Source organism: Macaca nemestrina, chromosome 2, assembly GCF_043159975.1.
Source record: "Macaca nemestrina isolate mMacNem1 chromosome 2, mMacNem.hap1, whole genome shotgun sequence".
NCBI classification, from domain to species: Eukaryota; Metazoa; Chordata; class Mammalia; order Primates; family Cercopithecidae; genus Macaca; species Macaca nemestrina.
This window is the reverse complement of record NC_092126.1, coordinates 12,754,757-12,771,757: the sequence shown is the minus strand read 5'-3', so window position 1 is coordinate 12,771,757 and position 17,001 is coordinate 12,754,757. Positions and strand designations below refer to the sequence as shown.

Below are 17,001 nucleotides of genomic sequence, written 5' to 3'. Positions count from 1 at the left end.
TGTATATATATATATCACATTCCATTGTGTGTGTATATATATATATCACATTCCATTGTGTGTGTGTGTATATATATATACCACCACCCCTGCCTCTTTCTTTTCCTCTTTCATCCAATCAATGTTAAGACAATGAGGATGAAGATTTTGTGATGATTTACTTTCACTTAATAGTAAATATGTTTTCTCTTTCTTAGATTTTCTTAATAATGCTTTTCTCTAGCTTAGTTTATTATAAGAATACAGTATTTAATATAAATATAATATACATAATATGTGTTAATTGACCTGTTATTGGTAAGACTTCTGATCAAGAGTTGGCTATTAATAGTTAACTTTTAGAGAAGTCAAAAGTTATACATAAATTTTCTACTGTGAGGAATATCAGCACTCCTAACTCTTTCATTGCTTAATAGTCGGCTATATTTTGTTGAAAGTTTTGCATACATTTTCTTACAGGGCCCTTGTATGACTTTGGTATTAAGGTAATGCTGGCCTTATAAAATAATTGTGAAAGTGTTCTTTCCTCTTCAATTTTTTGGAAGCATTTGAGAAAGATTTGTATTAATTTTTTTTGAATGTTCAGTTGTATTCACCAGTGAAGCCATCAGGTTCTAAGATTTTCTATGTTGGGAAGTTTTAATATTATTATTACTGATACAATTTTTTTATTATCCATCAATTAAGAATTGATATTTCTTCACAATTTAGTCTTGGTAGGTTGTATATATCCAGGAATTTATCCATTTATTCTAGGTTATCCAATTTGTTGGTGCCTTATTCTTCATAGTGATCTCTTATGATCGTTTGTATTCCTGTGGAATCAGTTGTAATGTCTCCTCCATTTCTGATTTTGTCTATTCAGTCTTCTCTCATTTTTCTTTGTCATTCTACTTAAAGGTTTGTCAATTTTATCGTTTAAAAAACAGTTCTTTTGTTGATCTTTTCCATTGATTTTCTACTTTTTATTTCTTTATTTCTGCTCTGAACTTTTCATTTACTTTCTTGTACTAACTTTGTGTTTTGTTTGTTCTTTTTCAAGTTGCTTGAAATATAAAGTTAGGTTGTATATTTTAGATTTTTTTTTCCTTATTGTAGGCATTTATCACTTTACTTTCCTTTTAGAACTGCTTTTCTAACCTCCCATAAGTTTCAGTATGTTGTTTCCATTTTCATTTGTCTGAAGATTTTTTAAAGTCCCATTTCATTTTATTTTGATCTATTGTTTGTTTAGGAGCATGCTATTTAGTTTCTGTTCATATGTGAATTTTCTAGTATTTATTTATTTTTCAATAATAGATTTCTGGAGTCATATAATTGTGTGATTGGAAACGATGCTGGAAATGATTTCGATCTTTCTAAATTTGTTAAGGATTGTTTTGTGTCCTAACATATGATCTCTCCTGGATAATGTTTCATGTGTGCTGGAGGAGAATGTATATTCTGCTACTATTGGATAAAATGTTATAGACATGTCTTTTAGGTTCATTTGGTCTAACACGTAGTTCAATTCCAATGTTTTCTGATTGATTTGTCTGATCTATCAATTGTGGAAAGCAGGGTATTGAAGTTTCCTACCAATACTATATTGTTGTCTATTTCTCCCATCAGATTAGATAATATCTGATTTACATATATAGGTGCTCTGATGCTGAATGTATATATAAATATTTAAATTTTTCTATCATCTTGATGAATTGACTCTTTTATCATTATGTAATGACCTTGTTCTTTGTCCCTTGTCATAGTTTTTGATTTAAAGTATATTTTCTCTGATATAAGTATAGGTACCCCTGCTCTCTTTTGGTTTTCATTTGCATGGATTATTTGTTTATATCACTTCACTTTCAGTCTATATATGTTTGTAAAGCTGAAATTAGTGAGGTTATTAATTGGCCTAATTTCAATATTGTTTTGTCTCAAGGAATAGGGATGCCTGAAAAGAGGAAGAGACGTGAGGATTGGCCATTTGGTGGACCAGTCAGAACACAAACAACAGTTATCAATTCAGTTTGTCATTTTATTGTGGTTCATGGGACCCCGAAACAATTACAATATTAATGTCAAAGATCACTGATCACAGAGCACCATGAAAGATATAATAATGAAGAAGAGTTTGAAATATTGTGAGAATTGTCATCATGTGACACAGAGACAAGAAGTGAACACATGCTTTTGGAAAAATGGTACTGATAGACTTGCTCAATGCAGGATTGCCACAAACCTTCAATTTTTGATTGTAAAGTGCAATAAGATGAGATATGCCTGTAATTATTGAGAAATAATTATGAAGAGATTATCTTCTAATGAATTGGTAAATTTTAATTATTTTCAATACGGTTTAATTAATTTTTATTTTAAATTTCTCCATTAATTTATTGAGAGGAAATAGAAATATATTCTGTGTTAAACTTTTAAGTGTTCAAATCATGTTGTTAGGGTAAAAAAGTAAATTCAGTTCTGGAGCACTTCACTTTCAGGTAAATTATGTCGATAGCTATACAAATTAGGATTAATGGAATAAAATTCCAGAGAGCAGAGAATCATTCAGGGGTGAACTGAGGATGCCGGAAGTTTTTATTCTGGCAGTATGTACTAATTTTTAGTGTAGGTTAGAGCCTGAGAACTGTGACTCATTCTAGGAAGAGGAATCTTCCTGGAGAAAGAGCAACCAGCAGATCTTTCACAAGTTATACAAAGCTAGAATGAGAAAGAGCAAGAGTGGGGAGATCCCCTGTATTGCTGTGCACCCACTTACAAATTACTTTGTTGTGACGGGCCCGGCGCGGGAGGGAGCGAAGCAGCGCAGGCAGCCAGCGAGATGCAGCACCGAGGCTTCCTCCTTCTCACCCTCCTCGCCCTGCTGGCGCTCACCTCTACAGAGGCCAAAAAGAAAGACAAGGTGAAGAAGGGCCGCCCGTGGGGCGAGTGTGTGGAGTGGGCCTGGGGGCCCTGCACCCCCCGCAGCAAGGATTGAGGCGTGGGTTTCCGCGAGGGCACCTGCGGGGCCCAGACCCAGCGCATCCGGTGCAGGGTGCCCTGCAACTGGAAGAAGGAGTTTGGAGCCAACTGCAAGTACAAGTTTGAGAACTGGGGTGCATGTGATGGGGGTACAGGCACCAAAGTCCGCCAAGGCACCGTGAAGAAGGCGCGTTACAATGCTCCGTGCCAGGAGACCATCCGCGTCACCAAGCCCTGCACCCCCAAGACCAAAGCCAAGGCCAAAGCCAAGAAAGGGAAGGGAAAGGACTAGAGGCCAAGCCTGGATGCCAAGGAGCCCCTGGTGTTACATGGGGCCTGGCCCACGCCTTCCCTCTTCCAGGCCAGAGATATGACCCACCAGTGCCTTCTGTCTGCTCGTTAGCTTTAATCAATCATTTCTTGCCTTGTCCCTCTCACTCTCCAGCCCCACCCCTAAGTGCCCAAAGTGGGGAGCGACAAGGGATTCTGGGAAGCTTTAGCTTCCCCCAAAGCAATGTGAGTCCCAGAGCCCGCTTTTGTTCTTCCCCACAATTCCATTACTAAGAAACACATCAAATAAACTGACTTTTTTTTCGCTCCCCCATCCCCCCCAAAAATTACTTTGTTGTAAGGTTGGAAACTTTGAATGTCAGAGTAAATTTTGTAGGAGTGTCCTGGTGGTTATTAAAAAAAAAAGTTTTTTCATGGGGAATAGGCCAGCTAGTGGGTGAAACTCAGGTTTGGCTCTGCAGAAAGCTTCATTCTAGAAAGCAGAGCAAACCAGAGGTAAGATGACTTTACTGAAATCATAATCGAATTTGGATTGAGGTCAACACCCTCACATTTTCTCTGCCTAACAGAGATAAGAATTAACTCTGTCTGGTTGAGGATTACACAATCTGGAGTATCTATGATTATTTTTACACAATCCAAACACAAAACTTGCAAAATACCAAGACTATATGACCAATAATAATTTTTAAGAAATTGATATTAGAACAAGAACTTGAATGTTGGCATGAACAGAACTGGACTTTAGGATAATTATGATAACTATATTAATGAAATAGTTTAAAAAAGCAATAAAGACATAAAATAATGAAAACTTTCAATTAAAAATTGGAACCTGTAAAAACAAATTAAGTGGACATTTTAAACTAAATTTAAAAAATCTGAAATTAAAAACTGCAATGGATGAATCCAATAGCATGTTAGCTAGGGAAGATTTAGTGAATTAAAAAACAGATAAATAAAAAATGCAAAACTGATGCTCAGAGAGAAAAATTCAGGGAAAATTGGTGAGAGACATGTGGAACAAACTCAGTAAGTCTGGTAGTTGTATAAATCTATTCTCACAGGGAGAAAACAGAGAGAATTTGGCAATGGAAATAGTGAAGAGGTAATGACTGAAAATTTTCCAAAATTGATGGATGACGTTAATCCAGACTCAAGAAGTTCAACAAACTCCAAGCAATATATATAAAAGTTACAGGGTAGGAATCCAAAGAGAAAATCTTAGTACCAGCCAAGTAAAAAAGACAAATTACTTTCAAAGAAGCAGAAAGACTGAAACTAAACATAAAAATAATAAAAGCTAGAAAATAAGGACATGGCCTTTTGAAAAGTGCTAAAACGATATAACTTAGAATTCTATATCCAGTGGAAAAATATTTTATATATAAAAAGCCAAAAGAAAAATGTTTTTAGAGAAAAAAATCAATTAAATATGTTTTCAAAAAAATCTGTTAGAAAGGAGGCTGAAAATCAATATTTACACATCCATCTCAAGAAATTAGAGAAAAACTAACTCAAATCTCAAACAAAACAATCTATACAAATATTAATTTAATTCATAAGTATCTACAAACTGATCAATAAAAAAAGAAAGAAAAGACAGTTGTCAGAATTAGGAATACAAAATAAATCATCACTAATATCATTCAAGCATCAAATAAATTAATATTATTAACTACCTAATGCCAATTAATTTAGAAAATTGTATGAAATGGACATGTTTGGGGCAAAATCTATAGCCTAAATTGACAGAAGAAGGAATTGAAAATCTTAATAATCTCATATCTGTGAAAGAACTTAATCATTCCCAGAAAGAAAACTCCAGATCCATATAACCTTGTCAGTGAGAACTTCTAAATATTTAAGGGAATAATACCACTATTAAACAAACTCATTCAGAGTAGAAAGAAAAAGAGAGAACACTTTCCAACACATATTTTATAAGACCCAGGAAAACCCAATAAGAAAACTTCACAAAACATTAAAGGAAAGGAAAATCACAGACTAATTTCTTTTAGTCACATAAATGCAACAATCCTAAACCCAATCCTAGAAAATCAAATCCAGCAACATATAAATAGGATAATATATCACGAAAAGTGTGGTTTATTCCAGGAATATAAGATGGGTTTAACATTTGGAAAAATGCATACATATGTTCTCCAAAAGATGTGCACATGAATATTCATAGCAACAGTATTCATAAAGCCAACCTCAAAACTACTCAAAGGCCTATTAACAGTTGAATGGATAAATAAATTGTGGCATAGTCACACAATGCAATACTATGTAGCAATAAGAATGAACAAAATATAGCTACCCACAAACATGGTATTGAGGGAAACAAGCCGGAATGAAAAAAGTAACTATTTAATATGCAATTTGCGTAGAGTACAACAATTAGCATCCATGATGTTAAAAGTTTGGCTAATGGCTTCCCTGGGGTGGAAGTAAGATCATGATTAGAAGGGGGTATGAAGGGCTTCTATATGTTGCTGTATGGGTGTGTTCCATTTGTAAAATGAATCAAGCTGCACACTGAGGCTATGCACTTTTCTGTATGTGCATTCACATCAAACCAAATTAAGGAATGAGTGTGTTCTAAATTGGAAAGCTGGCTCATATGATAATGCCTCATTTCAGCAGTGTATGTCTAAAAAAATATTGAGTTTCCTCCACTGTCCCTGCCAGCCATAGTGTTTGTTATTTTAGTGACATGCTCAACAGAACAGGGGGTGTGGGATGAGAGTGTAGTATTTGAAGTAAAGGACACTATGTTCATGATTCATTTACTTAATCTAAATAGCAAAAGTACTGCCTTTATCTTTCACAAATGATTATAAGCTTACATTTTATGCAGGTAGAATTATTTGCTATAGGATGAAGCAGCAGTTATCCATTGATCAAAAGTAAGAAAATAAAAAATATGGCTGGGGAAAAAATCGTCTCTAACCATTCCATCAGAGAAGTAGTTTAACTTTGAACACCATCATTTACAGAATCAATCTTATAATTTTCTCTTTTGGCAGATTTTCAAAGTTTTCAAAATATAGCTGATTCTATAAATTAAGTCCCACAGCTGTGGTGCTGAGTGAATTTTCTAATTTCCTAGTAGGAGAGTCAATCTGCATAATTACTTTCTGAAACAATGGTGTGTATTTCCCCTGTTAATATCTGCTTAAAAGGGAATATTCTTTGATCTGCGACTTAGGAGGGAAAAAGATAATGAAGTTAAATATAGTCAATTCAAATGGACACATATTTAAAAGCATCTAAAGTATGCTGAGTCCAGGCACTAGAGATGTGGTAATGTTAATAGGGGCTACCAATTTCTAAATAAATAAATTAAAGCAAAGAATAATAATTGAAATAATAATTTAAATTGAAATAATAATTTAAGTACAGAATGTGCAAGTAGAGAAGAAGCAAGGATTTATGCTCATAGTGTAAAGTGGGAAGCATGAGACCAACCAGGAAATGCATTAATATACATTTCTGGAACTGCCAGAAAAAAATAAGAATAGCCCTTCTAAAACAAATGGCATTTTGAAAAGTATTATGATTTTTACAGAAATGTAAAAATGATAGTATTGACCAATGAAATTGGTAGTTGGGAATAGATTGTGAGAACAATTTGGCTTTTAAGTGTTATCTTTAGGCAACAGGTACCTAAGTAAGAGTTTCAAGGGCAGAGCAATAATTAGATTTGTCTTTTAGTAAGATAAGTATGGCAATAAAGTAAAAACAGGTTTGATATGGTGAGGAGGGGATCAAGAAGAATGGCAGTGGATTTATAGAGAGCACTCAAAATGCACACTAAGGTTAAACGTCAAGTGAAATGTGGATGTCACGTTCTCCACTGTCTTCTTATTTTTGTGTGTTTGTTTGTTGTTTTAATTCGCTTTAATAATGGCCTATAAGTTATGGAATCCTAATTTTAGATCTGTGAGTAAAAATATCTGGAAATCATTTCAGTATAGCTGTGATATTCTCTATAAATGAAGCATTTCGATCACTGGTGTATTTGATGTGTTTTGTAACCATCCACACGAGGACTCTGTCCACACCCGCAGATCATTATGGGTGTACATTCCCGAGCTTCCCAAAGCATTGATCCCTCACTTTGCATCTCACAATAATGGAAGACATAAATATGCCTTGAAAAGCACTCACCATTACTCTCTTGGCTCATTACCCTTATCCACTGGACAGTAAAAGTAATCTATCAAAATCATATGTAAAATCACTGCTTCCCTCTTACACTAGACATTTTAATGCACTGATATAACATCATTTAACTGGAAATAATAGAACTCACTGCCTTCTAAGATAGAACAGCTGAAACAAATATAACTTAAAATAAGAGCGTATTAGTTGTGCTTCTGTCTTAGACTATGTGATCAGTATCCAAGAAACTAGCACAAAGAATGGTGACATGTTTGAGAGTCAGTACACAACTTGAAGGACTGAACCAACTGTCAGGTCCTACATCCTTTAACATATCAGAAGACTTTTTGTCTTACTAATTAGAAGTAACTTTGAGTTCTTCCACAAATTGGCCAAGCTAGACCTACTCTAATGTTTATATTATTATTCTCTCCATGAGCTTAAGTTATTAAGGTCTGGTCATTGATTTATTAAACTTCATGGGAGCAGTTTTGTCACAGTGGAGTAGAATATCATGCTGGGGTACAAAAATCGGAATTTCGTAACAGTCTATCCAGGACTGTGGTTAAGTCATGGGCTTTTCAGATCCTGAGGCTTGCCATTTACATATGTCTTTCCCACTTCTGAACCATTTTTAACCAGGAATTTCTGCAAGGGATAATGTGATTATTAATAAGATGTTTTGAGATTTTTTTAAAATAAAAGCTTTAGTATGTGAAACACTATTGTTTACTTTAATCAGAGAGACAAGGGAAAGGTTCTAATTTAAGAAATTACCACCAAATAATACCAAGAAAGCTTCAAAGAGCAAACATCTAGAAAACAATATTAGTGCAGCATATTTTTATTTCCATTTTTATTCTTGCTTTTGTATAGGCAGCAGTAAAAAGCTAGCTCTAGCAAGAGTAGCCTCCCTTTGAAATTATCACTTTTGCAAAACAAGAAAATTTCATCTAGATAATTAAGAAAGTCATCAGAGAGTTGGGTTTTGGTAATGATAAACATTAAACATTGAAGACTAATTTCTTTGGTCCATTTGTATTTTTTTCACAGAATTACAGCAAAAAATGCTGTATTTTTCCAATTCTCATTGAAATCTTTCCTACAAAGATAACCTCCTTTCAAGTCACTCTAGAGATATTAGTTTAATTGCCTCAAATAATTGAGCTGTTTTGCATATACAGATAGCATATTATTATTTGGCTATGATGTAGCTTCCATTCTTTGTAGAAAAAAATTATTATAATCTAACTGTAAAAGATTAGATAAATTAGTGCTAGATCCAAATATTAAAATCAAGGTCCTATTAATACTTTCTAGATCAAATATTAGTCAGCCTGCTAGATATTAATTACTTTTCAGATGCTTAATATATCTAGAAATTCATGACACTGTTTGCTTTTCCTCTCTGCTCTGCCACTTTATCCACTATTGTATTTACTATCACTGACAATGGAGTTTGGTAAGCTGTGCATTCCTTATGCCACTCTGTTGGATTGGCTGTTTAGTTTCTTTTTAAAAATGCAAGAAAACTGAAAGCACAGAAAAAGATAACATCAAATTGACCCCTGCCTAGTAACATGCTATGCAGTTGAGTTATATTCTAGAATTGCTGCCTGTACTCAAATTCTTTTGACCTACAAATTGTCAAAGAAGAGATAACACACTGCCTACACTATTGATTTTATTCACCATAATTTTTGCCTTAACATCCCAAATGCCCAACACATTACGAATCATTATTGCGCCTAATACTGATCAATATGCCATGGGCAAAAGTTCAAAAATAATATCATTGGTGACACAGTGATGATGATGATAATGATGACTATGAAGGTCAGCTTATGTTACGAAAAGGGCTTTCTGCAAGGAATCAGTCTAGTTACCAAGTGTTTCTAGAAACTGAGCATGCACCAAAAAAATTAGCAAGTTACCAAAGAAAAAAATCTGGGGTAGAAATAGTATAAATTGCAGTACAATTTATGTAATGAATTATAACTTAAATATTAATTTTTTGGTACATAATTTAACTCTTTGCAGCTGCTTCTACATTTTTAAGTGTCCTCCAGGTGCCTGCAAGTAGCACTACTTCAGAAATGGAACGAAGTAGGGTTCTTTTGTTTTGGTTTCCCGTCACAATAGCTTTCATCTGCCATCAACAACATGGGCCTACAGATGAAAAGATGGCAGTACCTGGAAGCCAGTTGATGATGCATTTTTGAACCTTGAATAAGCTACTTATTTTGAAAAGCTTCTGCCAGTATCTCTTCCCACCACCAAGCTGTCATGAGCATTCTGTAGCTGTGCTTAGGATAATAGAGTTGTGGACATGTGTGCCTGGGTGTTTGGATGATGAGATCACAGGCCTCTGTGCAACCTCAGTAGAAGATCTAGAAGCACTCCTGCCTTGGTCAGTGTTAAACACACATTAATGGTTAGAATTTTTAAGGAGAAAGAAGAAAAAAGGAAGAAAGGAAAAAATGAGGAAAGAGGGAGGGGGAGGAAAGAAGGAAGGATGGAGGAAAGGAAGGATAGAAACAAGGAAGGAAGAAAGAAGGAAGGGAGGAAAGAAGGAAGGGAGGAAAGAAGGAAGGGAGGGAGGGAGGGAGGGAGGGAGGGAAGGAGAGAAGGACATTACCTAACTATGTATTATTTTCCTGATTAAAGTAAATTCAGATGGTCATTCCAAAGCAGTGTAGCTCAGTAGAAATACAATGCAAACCACGTATGTAATTGAATTTTTTCTAGTAGTCATATTTAAAAAGTAAAAAAAGAAGTGGGTGGGTGAAATGTTTTAATAATATATTTTAGTTAACCCAATATATTACTTCAATATGTAATCAGTAAAAAAACACTATTCATGAGATATTTTACATTTCTGCACTGCATCTTTGATCTGATATGTATTTTACACTTGGGGCACATTTCAATTCAGGCTAATCATGTTTCAAGTCCTTAAGTGCCACCTGTGGCCAGTGACTACTTAATATATTGGACAGTGCAGCTCTAGAACATCTTGCAAGATCAGGCTGAAGCTGATTTCCAGCTGAGACCACATCATCGCTTGGCTCCTATCCCTGTCTTATCCTTCTTTTCTCACCCATTTATCCCCAAGTATATCATTTGTACAGGAATCCTTATCTCAGACTTTCCTTCTAAGGAAATTGACCTAAGCAAATGCTTAATAAAATTTAGCATTTCTCACTTAATAATGAATCAGACAGGTTTCTTCCTGATATTACCTCCTCCTTATCATGCCTCCTGTCTCTTTTACCCTCAATGTCTACCTGTCTCTCCATATCCCAACTGATTTGAAAAATGAATATTCTGTAGAAACTTGTGGAGCCAGCAGCAGTAACTTCTTAGTATCTACTGACATTTCAACCACTTGGTGTGGTAACAAACTACAAAAACTCCTGATTTAGGGTTTGTTTTTTAATCGGGGACTAATATGTGTGCAAAGTGTTTGCAGCACTTCTGTCTATGGAGTGGGCTTTCCCTGTTCTTAGTTTCCCAAAATGGGACCCCAGCATGAGAGATAAATGCATGCAGGCAAAATGTCAAAACAAAAGCCATTTTCAAAAGATGTGTCCAAAAAAAAAGCGAGAGAGAGTTTGACAATTGACAGTAAGAGGTATTGAATATTTTTGTTTGTTTCTTTTTAATATCTTTCATTCAAATTCTATTAAAAAACAGCAAGCATTTGGTCTCTCTTATCTTTTGGGAGTAATTTTTTAAGACCTTTACAAGGTGCTGTTCTTTTTATTATGTACCCCAAGCATAGTGATGGATGGATTGCTAACTGTTCTCAAGATGGCAGAAAATTGGCTATCAAGGACAAATGTTATGCATCCTCAGGCAGCACTGACTCTGGAAAAACATTGAAGTTGTCTCTGTGTGAAATAGCTATGATGCAGTTTTGCTTTATTGTACTTTTTTGCTTGCTTTTCATCTGTTTATTTTTCTCAGTTTGAGCAGAAGCACAGAATTCTGCTGACTGGCAAGTTGGTAAGGGCATTAATTGCATTTTAACATCAGTTTCGTTCAAAAAAGTTTGAAAGTAGAGAGAAAAGAAAATCTTTCAATAATCTGTGAATTAAACTCCAAATAGTTTTGCAATTTGTTCCAATCCATTCTCATTCATGGTGGATCTCAAGTGACCTTTTCTAGGAAATTCATTAAACTTGTTCACAATGAGAGAGAGGAAAGTTGGTGAATGCAAATTCTTCTGTTTCGTCAGTTAGGACAGTCAATCAATAGAGGATAAAGATGAAAATATAAAAAGGAAAAAACAAACTGTATTAAAGCAAGCCAAATTGTTAAGTGAGAGGTAGAATATTGTTATGAATGAGTACTGGAATTAGAAGGGTTGGGTCATAGGTACTGGAATTAGAAGGGTTGGGTCATAGGTACTGGAATTAGAAGGGTTGGGTCATAGGTACTGGAATTAGAAGGGTTGGGTTATAGGTACTGGAATTAGAAGGGTTGGGTTATAGGTACTGGAATGAGAAAGGTTGGGTCCTAGGTACTAGAATTAGAAGGGTTGGGTCATAGTTATAATATCTGATCTTGGGTCAAACACTGCATCTCTTAAAGCCACAGCTTTTCTCTTTCAGTGGGGTGATTGGATTAAATGGTTGTTAAGCTTCCCATCAGTACTATACTTTCATTCTATGGCTCCAAGCAGCTTATACAAAGACACTTTAAATTGTGCTGCTTGCTTTATGCTGATGATAAGTATATTTCTGGGTCAATGGGTATGGTGGAAAGAGTTTTGGGGGCAGATACATTTAAGTTTAAATTCTACACCTACCATTTAACTACTACTAGTTCATCTGAGAAACAGAGATAATAATACCTACTTCTCAGAGTTTTGTGGATGTCCTTGAACAATGTCTGGAGCAAAATAGCTTGGACAAAAAAAAAAAAAATCTTTCTTTTCTTTTCATCTATTGGGAGGACATTTTTCTGACATATCTTCCCTGTATTCTAGAAAAATAGCTCTTAACTGGAAACTGAATTTTCTGTAGGCATATGCAATGCATCTGGATAGAAGAGGGGAGACTGGACATTGCTATACTCCTGGGAAACAACTTCTGGTGCTCCAGGGGAAATCCACACCTTATTAAAGGTCATCCTACAAGGCCAAACGAACACAAGGGGACCATATTGCTGTTCAACTAAATAGCAGAGAAATACAAACAAATGCTTCCTGAGAATCAGTATATAACAAAAAAGACCCAGAGAAATAATGCAGAACGTTGCATGGGAGAGGCAGGAGAGAGAAGGGGAAACTGACTTATGGATCTGTCTGATTCTACCGCAGGAATCTTGGCAGTTTTTCATGTGGGATCAGGGCACAAGTGACTTTCATCAAGGTTGAAACTGGCAGAAGAAAAAGCTTGGGACTTATCCATATTGAAATTGCAAAAATAATACTCCTTTACAGTTCTCGTAATGTAAAATAAAGTCACTGCCACTGTGGTCCATCTCCCCTTGCAATTTTCTAGTAGATAAAAAGCACATCAGGTTGTAATGGTTAAGCTATTTGCATGATTTTTCCATATGCTTGAAGGTATTTCATACATCAAATTATCATTCTATCTAATATTTTCTGTTTAATGTTTTCATTAACATGACTTTTGATTTCAGCAATTTGCATATGCATATTGTCTCATTATCTTAATATAATACTGTTTGGAAAGACTGATTCCTAAATAGATGATGTGAATACAATTACCCTGATGAGGTCTTGCTTAAATTATCAGAAAATTTTCAAAATGTGTTTATATTCTGGTTTATATAAATTAATCATTAAAACAAGAATTAAAGATTTATCATTATATTCTGGTTTGTATTAATTAATCATTAAAACAAGAATTAAGGATTTATCGGAGAGGTTGTATGGGTTCTTAAATTGGTTTTCGTTTTTTCCTTTTACACATGTATCCCAGATCTTGCTCTGTTAACTGTGTGTTATGTCTAGACTACTAATGCACTGTCAGAGAAGAGAGTATAGCAAAAGAAGCCTGATATTTAGAAGAATTACTTTAAGGTAGAAAAAAGTAGAGCATGTTATTTATTTTTAAGAAAAGCATATTTTTACAAAATATATAAATATTAAACATAATTTCATTATTTTTAGTGAAAGTTAGTGATAAGCACTTCACTTTACATATGAGTCTTAGACCAGATATCTTATATATGTTTTAAACTGCTTGAGTAACAACCATCAATGATGACCAAAGAAACATAGATTAGCCATCATCTCATATAATAATTTATTCAAGTATCCACTCATTCAGGAAGACATTTACTGATCACATGCTTCATGCCAGGCATAGAGCCAGAAGGCAGGTGTGTAATGATAGTGATGACATAGCCGATTCCTTCAGATACCCTCCCCTAGCTTAGCAGGACAGACAAAAAATGAGCAATTATCATTGACTTTGCATGGCTCAGAGTTGATGAGCAAGTCTCCTGCTAAGTCACTGTGCTCTCCTAGTCATAATTAATATGCCTTGTTCCCCTACCAACTACATACGACATTTAGGCCTTAACATGCATTATGTTCAGAAAGATATGAATGTGTTGCATTCTCATTGAGATTTGTGTCTTGTGTAAGTTGTATCCCACCAAGTGCTGCTTCTATTCTATAAAAATACTACATAAATTTAAAGAAAGAAATGGGTAAAGAGAGAGTGCAAGGGAAGAGGGAGAATTATTCTACCATTATATATAGTTTGAGTATTTAGAGCTTGGAGTCAGAAACATTGTTTATTGAATTCCCTGTCATCAATTTCTAATCATGTGACCTTGAAGAAAGCATTTAACCTTTCAGAAACTCATTTTCTTATTCACATTATGAGGATGAGCATACCTGTACTGTAGGGTGTCTGTAAGCATTGGAGAGGTGTTATATGCGTGAATTCTGGCAGAGTATATACTATTGAGACACAATAGATGCGGGAGTCTTACATAGATAGTGTACAATTCAGCATGTGTATCGGCATTTAACTGCTTAAATTATAAAACTGAGTTAGGATCCCAGTCTCTCTCCCCTTGAAAAGCATTGCTTGGACCTCTATGTCTGTGCAAATGCTATTGAGATTTCAAAAGCCAGCTTTAGCTCCATTCCCTCACAGAAGATATCCTTTTATACCCCAGTACTCCTTGAGCTCCTCTTTTCTGAAAACCCCAAAATCAGCAGCACATCATTGTAGGAAGAATAAATCCATGCCCAGGGAGTTTAGGGTGATGAACTTAACAGAAGAAACAGGAGCTCGACTTCTGATGATTATTTGCTCAGAGAGTGAAGTTATTAACCACTTTGAGCTTTAGTGAGTTTGTTTTTTATCTCTGGGTTTCTGGGTTTCTCTGTGACAGGGACAGAAATCCCTGTAAGGATTCAATTAACAATTGAAAGTCTAGCACAGAATCGGCCCCATAGCATGGATTCCACAAATCCTTGTTTCCTTTGTGTTTCCTCTTTTCCTTGTTTCCTTCCATAGAGCTCCTGTGACGAAATTACCATAAACCGGGTGGCTTACAACCACAGAAATCTTATTCTGATACAGTTTGGGTGCCTGGAAGTCCGAAATCAAGGGGTCAGCAGGTTTGGTTCCTTCAGGAAGTTCTGAGGGGAAACTTTTTCCATGCCTCTCTTCTAGCTTCTAGTTGCCAGCAAACCTTGGCATTTTTTGGTTTATAGCTGACTCACTCCAATCTCTGCCTCTGTGTCACATGACAATCTCCCTTGGGTACATATGTGTACCCTCTGTGTCTAAATCTTTCTCCCAGTTCTCTTATAGATACACACATTTTTGAATTCAGGGCGTACCTTAATCAAGTATGACCTCATTTTAACTTAACTAATTGTATCTGCAAAGATTTTATTTCCAAATAAGGGTGCATGGAGATTCCTGATGGAATGGACATGACTTTGATGTGAAGGGGGCACTATCTAACCCACTTTCTTTCTACTTTTGTATTCCTTCATAGCATCTGACATGATGTTGAACACATCACAAGTGTAAACAGGTAGAACTTAAGTTAATAAGTCAGAGCCTTCCTAAGAAATCCTTGACTTCGTAGTCAAAGACTACATCTATTAAGCCTTAAATATACTGTCTGAAAAATTCAACCCTATTGTTCACAAAAAAGAATGAACTATTAGCACAGTAAGGCTGAAAGCATGTTTCAAGATCCATTCCCTGGTTACTATTAGTAACAACTAAGTAACAGCATGAATGCAAGAGCCAGGAACATTTTCTGTTTAAAGTGCTTATTAACACTAGAGTTTTTGTTATACTGTGAAAATGTTTTTAAAATTTAGAACTGTATCCACATGCATGCAGTAATGATTTTTAAAAATTAATTAGATTTATTTATACTCATGTCTCAATACCTACACTTTAGTGATATGTTTGCTCATGATTTTGGTGGTGTCCTTTCAAAAGAAGAAAGGTGTGAATTAGAGGACTGAGTTAACTAACTTAATCATGTCTTCTCTATCAAAAATAATGAGTCCATCTAGACATTTATTTTACCATTATCTGTGAAGGTGTAGGAGTGTTGAACGTCTACGCTTCTTTGAGAATTGCATAGACACACTTTTGGCAAAATGGTCTTTGCACAAGCTGCTTCAGTCCCTCTCACATTTATCTTCCAAACCACTACCACTATTCCTTAACATTGTAGTAGAAAATTCTAATATCAATGTTTAAAATAATATGTACAGATAATAAACAATGTATTGTGACTGAAAGTTTATTATTAAATAAGGGATTTAACCTTTAAACTTACTCTAGCAAAAAAAAAAAAAAATCCATGAGTGTTTTTCAAATAGGATTATTAGAACCATCTTTGGGGACCTCTGATAGAGTACAAGGTTTTATTTCTGGGATGAAATTTATATGATTTTGGTATGCCAAGCAAAATATTTCACATGTTTCTAATTTGACATTTGCCTGCCTATCGCCACCTACTAAAGCTCTCATAATTATTCCTTCCTGAAAATGAATAGACCTTGACTATTCTTTAAAAATGTCAGTCTCTCCGACTTTATACTTTTGCACATACTGAGTTTTCAAACTAGAATGTTTCTGTTCCTTTGGGTTATCTGTTATGTGTGCTAAAAATGTATATAAAATGTATGCCACTCCAGGAAAAAAATAGATAAACAAAAAATTACTGTATTTCATCTTACCTCATTTATGTAAAAATTAATTATAATTCTTGTTTATAAACCACAAAAGTGATCTTTACTATATAACTAAATAAGAAATGACTAGGAAGGTGGCTGCAGATATGGAAGGAAGGGGTCTAGGTCTGCTCTTCTGCCATGCTATTGCATTGGCTGCATTCTCAGGGTATACGACTACCAGGTCCGTCCAGGCATACCTAGTAGAAGAAAATTTGTCATGTTTCTCTTGTGCCTCTTTCATAGGAGAGAAAATAAAACTTACCCAGAGCTCACAGCAAAGGCTCCATAATATGCCTGTCAATAAAATTCTGCATTATGATCCCCATTGTGGAACCAAACACCAGAATTGTCAGGATTCATACAGTCTAATTATT

At 35.1% G+C, this 17,001-nt stretch overlaps 1 long non-coding RNA gene and 1 pseudogene across 1 annotated transcript in view; one reads left to right on the top strand and one right to left on the bottom strand.

The window, feature by feature from the left end:
* Window positions 1–17,001, bottom strand: part of LOC105470913 (uncharacterized) — a 264,411-nt gene that overhangs the window by 93,317 nt on the left and 154,093 nt on the right. The gene's annotated exons all lie outside the window — the stretch shown is intronic.
* Window positions 2,786–3,555, top strand: LOC105470910 (midkine pseudogene; annotated as a pseudogene).